Genomic DNA, 6,309 nt, shown 5'->3' with positions numbered 1-6,309 from the left:
TGTACTATAGGAATTTATAGCAGGAAAAGGTCAGTGTGGGTAGCAGTGGAGGAGGTGGGATTTGAATCCAGCCCTGAAAAGTGAGTAGGAAGAGTTAGAAAAGTAGAGAGAAGCCCAGCTGGCATTACAAGTGGAGGAAACTATGACTATAGCTCAGAGCATGACCAGCCTGGCAATCAGGACATAGTAGGGGGTAAGCAGGGAAACTGACTGGTAAGAAACCGCAAATGACATACAGAGGAATTAAGGTTTCTTCTACTGGCAATAGGAAACAGTGAAAATTTTTGATCAGAGTAGTGATATGTTTAAGAACATTAATCAGTCAGTGTGAGGATGGTATGAAGGGCAAGAGTCTGGAGACAAGGGACCATTTCGAGGGAAGTCGCTGGTGATTTGTGGAAGAAGTGGGAATAGTCTATGTCATCAGGGTGTAATATTCCTACTGGAAAAATAATTAAAAACATTATGACCTACCTCATTTTTTTTTCTGTAATATAAATGAAATGGCTGTTATGTCTAAAGTTTGAGCCACAGAGAAGGTTGCCTGATACCACACTGTTGCTTTGCTTTAGGAACTTTCTCCACTTGTTTTCTATCTGGTTGTTACTGTGGCAGCTTTGAAGCCTTGTGGGATTTTCTCCGTAGTCCATGCATTAGGGAGAAACCTGTGCATATGCTCAGGCAGCCCCTTACCTTTCTGCCTAAAAATGTTAGCAATTCTTCAAGTATGAAGGCTGTACCATCCCTTGTCTGGAATTTCTTGGGAAGCAGAAGAATCTTTTGTGGAAGAATCACATCATTGTAATATAGAGCCTTTATTCTAGAGATTGAGAAGACCCTACAGTGTTGTCTTCCATCCAGAATGTTCTTCCCTTCAGGAGGAGGGAGAAGATGTGCTAATTTCTCAACTCCCTGAGACTCACTCTCCAGGAAGTGGAGATTCAGGATCCTGTCAGACAGCAGGTTCAGGAGAGGATGGAAAATGTTCAGTGGAGACTGGGGAAGAGAGGATTTCTTGGTGGTTCCTGAATGGCATTCAAGGTCCTGGAGAAAGCCCAATCCATCCCCTGCTTCAGGCATACCAAGACCGCCAGTGTCTTTTAGAGGCTCCTCTGAGTGGTCTGACACACTCCTGTTCTCCAACCTCATGGTAGCAGGGTGAGAACTGCTCCTCTCCTGAGCCTGAGCCACCCCCACCCAGTTCCTCCAGAGTCTTAACCCTGTATACATGTCGTAACACAGTCCTTTTGTCAGGTTCAAGAGAAGCTATCCTGTGTGACAGTGTATTACAGTAGTTTATTTGCTACAAGTAGCTTCTTAATTTCTGAGTCATTCTCACCAAATATTTTGGCATTTTGAGGTCACACATTCAATGTTGACTCTTTGTTATTTGCCTCTGGGCCCTCCACTTGAAAAGAATGAACATGAAAGTATCTGTGGGCTATCCCAGGGTATCCTTGAGACCTTAGTTGCTTCCTTATGGTTCAGTTGTCACACTGGCCAGAATTTGGAGCATAATTATTGCAGTGCTCCAGTTCTTTCTCTTTTCCCGTGTTTCTTATTTTACAATGAAGAGCATCAGTCAGAGGGCAAGGACAAAATGAGAAAGGAGCTAAATAAGCTACATCCTCAGAGAAGGAGTACAATCGATTTGGAGTTAGAGACCTGACTAGCCAAGGACCTCTGAACAACTTAGTCTAAGTCCCTATTTCTTTCTTTATAAAAATGAGATATTATCAGTTGTATTTCAATACATCAGAAATGAATGTTCTGAAAAGGAAATTAAGATGGCAATTCCATTTACAAAGTATCTAAAAGAATTAAGTATTTAAGAATAAATCTAACCTAGGAGGTGAAAGACTTGTACACTGAAAACTACAAAAGGTTGCTGAAAGAAATTAAAGAAGACCTAAATAAATGGAAAGATATTCTGTGTTCATGCATACGAAGACTTAGCAATGTTAAGATGTTAATACTACCCAAAACAATCTATAGATTTAACACAATCCCTATGAAAATTCCAACAGCCTTTTTTCACAGAAATGGAAAAGTGGATTGATCCTGAAATACATATAGAATTACAAGGGGCCCTGAATGGCCAAAACAATCTTGAAAAAAAGATTAATAAAATTAGAGGACTTAAACTTCACAATTTAAAAACTCACTACAAAGCTGCAGCAATTAAAACATTATGATAGGGCCTCCCTGGTGGCGCAGTGGTTGGGAGTCCACCTGCCGGTGCAGGGGATACAGGTTCGTGCCCCGGTCTGGGAGGATCCCATGTGCCGCGGAGCGGCTGGGCCCGTGAGCCATGGCCGCTGAGCCTGCGCTTCCGGAGCCTGTGCTCCGCAACGGGAGGGGCCACAACAGTGAGAGGCCCGCATACCGCAAAAAAAAAAAAAAAAAAAAAAAAAACATTATGATAGGGCTTCCCTGGTGGTGCAGTGGTTAAGAATCCACCTGCCAATGCAGGTGACACAGGTTCGAGCCCTGGTCTGGGAAGATCCCACATGCCACGAAGCAACTAAGCCCGTGCGCCGCAACTACTGAGACTGCACTCTAGAGCCTGCGAGCCAAAACTACTGAGCCCATGTACCACAGTTATTGAAGCCCATGCGCCTAGGGTCTATGCTCCACAACAAGAGAAGCCCGCAAACTGTAACAAAGAGTAGCCCCCACTCTCTGCAACTAGAGAAAGCCCATGCGCAGCAACAAAGACCCAACGCAGCCAAAAATAAATAAATAAAATTAAAAAAAAATAGAAATAAGCCAGACATAAACGGACAAAGATTGAATGATTCCACTTATATGAGCTACCTAGAAAAGGCAAATTCATAGAGACAGAAAATAGAATATTGTTTACTAGGGGTTGGAGGGGAGGGAGGAAAGGGGAGTTATTGTTTAATGGGTACAGTTTTTGTTGGGGATGATGAAAAAGTCTTAGGTTGAGATAGTGGTGATGATTATACAACATTGTAAGTATATTTAATGCCACTGAATTGTAAACTTACAAATGGTTAAAATGATAACTATTAGGTTATATATACTTTACCATAACTTTTAAAAAGAAAAAGTAAGCAACTACTTAGCTATTAGGAATCTAATGAAGATTAATATGATGTAATAGTGGAAAGCTTGGTCCTTAAGTACTTAATAACTTTTGGTTTCACTTTCCTTTTTTCATCTCCAACATCCAAACTATGTGCCATTTCAGTGATTCCCGTAAGTCCAACTGGTAGCCAACAGTGTAGAAATGGGGCTGGTTTGGGAAAGGGTAATCTTGCCCCATTTCAGTCTGTGACTGTACACTGTGATTTCAGGTTTTAGGTCTTTTCTGGGTGGTAACAGTTCTGCTTTTACACTAAAGAATATAGTTTTTCAGGATCACAGACATAGAGAACAGACTGGTAGTTGCAAGGGGGAGGGGTGGGATGGAGTGGGAAGTTGGGGTTAGCAGATGTAAGCTTTTGTATATAGAATGGATAAACAAGGTCCTACTGTATAGCACAGAGAACTATTCAATATCCTATGATAAACCATAAGGGAAAAGAATATTAAAAAAGAATGTATATATGTATAACTGAATCACTTTGCTGTACAGCAGAAATTAACACAACATTGTAAATCAACTATACTTCAATTTAAAAAAAAAGAAAGAAAAACAAACCAAAAACGAATGTAATTTTCCTCTTCTCAATAAATGGCACCACCATTTACCCAGCTGCACCCAGGCCAAGAACCTTTGACTCATCCTTGACTCTTCTTTTTTTCTAACATCCCACACCCAATCCATCAGCATATCCTGTCAGCTACACCTTCAAAATATGTCTAGACTCCAACTACTCTTCATCACCTCCACAGCTGCCAGCCAGGTTGGAGCTCCCATCATCTATCTCCTGGGCCACTCCAAGAGCTTCCTAACAGAGCCCTCTCTTTCCCCGTACCCTTCTACAGCCGATTCTCCAGTCAGGTGCCAGGGTGATCCTTCTAAAACGTTAAGTCAGATCTTATCATTCCTGTGCTCAGAACTCTCTACTGGCCTCTCATCACACTCAGGGTAAATTCCAAGATCTCATCATGACTTCACCGAGGCCCTGTCGACCCCTGGCAACCTCCTGGATCTCACTTGCTGCTACTCTTTTTCTAGTTCACTCCATCTCAAACATGCTGTTCTTTTTGCTGGTCCTTACACACACCAAGCAAACGCCTGCCTTAGGACCTTTGCACTCTTGTTTGCTCTCATGTTCTCACTTTATTCGAGTCTCTGTTCAACTAACCCTCCTCAAGAAGGCATTCCTGGGGCTTCCCTCGTGGCACAGTCTGCCTGACAATGCAGGGGACACGGGTTCGAGCTCTGGTCTGGGAAGATCCCACATGCCGCGGAGCAACTAGGCCCGTGAGCCTGCGCGTCTGGAGCCTGTGCTCCGCAACGAGAGCCCACGAGTGAGAGGCCCACGCACCGCGATGAAGAGTGGCTCCCGTAACTAGAGAAAGCCCTCACACAGAAACAAAGACCCAACACAGCCAAAAATAAATAATTTTTTTTAAAAAAGAAGACATTCTTTATAATTGCTCCAAAGGAGATGAAATACATAAGTATAAACCTACCAAAAATATGTACAAGACCTGTATGGTGAAAATTACACAATGCTGATTAAAGGAATGAAAAGACAACCTAAATCCTTGGAGAGACACACTGTGTTCATAGATTAGAAGATTCAACGTAGTAAAGACGCCAATTTTTCCTAAATTGATTCCCCTAAACCTCAATCCTATCTAAATCTCAGCAAGTTTCTCTGTAGACATAGACAAGCTTATTCTAAAAGTTATATGGAAAGTGAAAGGCCCTAGTATAGCCAAAATAGCTTTTGGAAAAGAAGAATAAAGTGGGAGGAATAATTTGATATTAAAGCTTACTATAAAGCTATAGTAATCAAGACAGTGTGGTACTGACAGAAAGACAGATACACTGATCAATGGAACAGAATAGATAATTCATAAATATGCCCCCAAATATGCCCAGTTAATTTTTTTTAAAGTAGCAAAAGAAATTCAATGGAAGAGGGATAACCTTTTCAATAAATGGTGCTGGAGAAATTAGACATCCATAAGCAAAAATATGAAACTCAACCTAAACTTTACAGCTTATACAAAAATTAATTCAAAATGAATCATGTAAATGTAAAGCTATAAAACTTCTAGGAAAGAACATAGGAGAAAATTTTCAGGACTTAATGACTAGGCAAAGAGTTCTTAGATTTGATACCAAAAGAATGACCCATAAGAAAAAAAATAGATAAATTAGACCTTATCAGAATTTTTAAAAGTTTAGCTCTACAGAAGACACTGTTAAGAGAATGAAAAGAAAAATTATAGACTGGGAGAAAATATTTGCAAATCACATATCTGATAAAGATCTAGAATCTGGAATATATAAAGAACTCTCAAGACTCAGCATTAAAAAAACAAACAATCTCATTAGAAAATGGGCAAAATACATTCTCACTGAAGAGAATATAGAGGTGGCAAATAGTACATGGAAAGATATTCAACATCATTAGTCATTAGAGAAATGCAAATTAAACCACAATGAGATAATCACGACACACTTATTAAAATGGCTAAAATGAAAAACATGATTAACACCAAGTGTTGGCAAGGCTGGGGAGAAACTGGATCACTCATACATTGCTGGGGAACGTAAAATGATACAGCCCCTCTGGAAAACGGTTTGTCAGTTTCTGAAAAAACCATACATACACTTACCATACAACCCAAACAATCACACATCTGGGCGTTTAGCCAAAAGAAATGGAGACTTGTTTCCACGCAGGAACTCGTACATCAATGTTCATAGCAGTTTTATCTGTAATAGCTCATACCTGGAAAACTAACCAAATATCTTTTAATGGGTGAATGGTTAAACAAACTGTGGTACATCCATTACCATGGAACACTAGTCAGCAATAAAGAGGAATGAACTACTGATACACATAACAACTTGGACAGATCTCAAGGGAATTATGCTGAGTGAAAAAAGCCAATCTCAAAGGATATCTACTTCATTTCACTTATGTAACGTTCATGAAATAACATAATTATAGAGATGGAAAATGAATTACTGGTTGCTGGGGGTTAGTGATGGTGGGGAGGGATGGGTGTTGTTATGAAGAGGTAACACCAACCACATGTCTTGTGATGATGGCACAGTTGAGTATTTTTTGGTAACAGCTTTATTGAGATATAATTCATATATGCAGTTCAGTACCTTGATTGTAGTGATGATTACTCAAGGCTACACATATGATA

The sequence above is a fragment of the Mesoplodon bidens genome (assembly GCF_964165515.1).
Source record: "Mesoplodon bidens genome assembly, chromosome: 9".
NCBI lineage: Eukaryota > Metazoa > Chordata > Mammalia > Artiodactyla > Ziphiidae > Mesoplodon > Mesoplodon bidens.
This window is presented reverse-complemented; position numbering follows the sequence as displayed.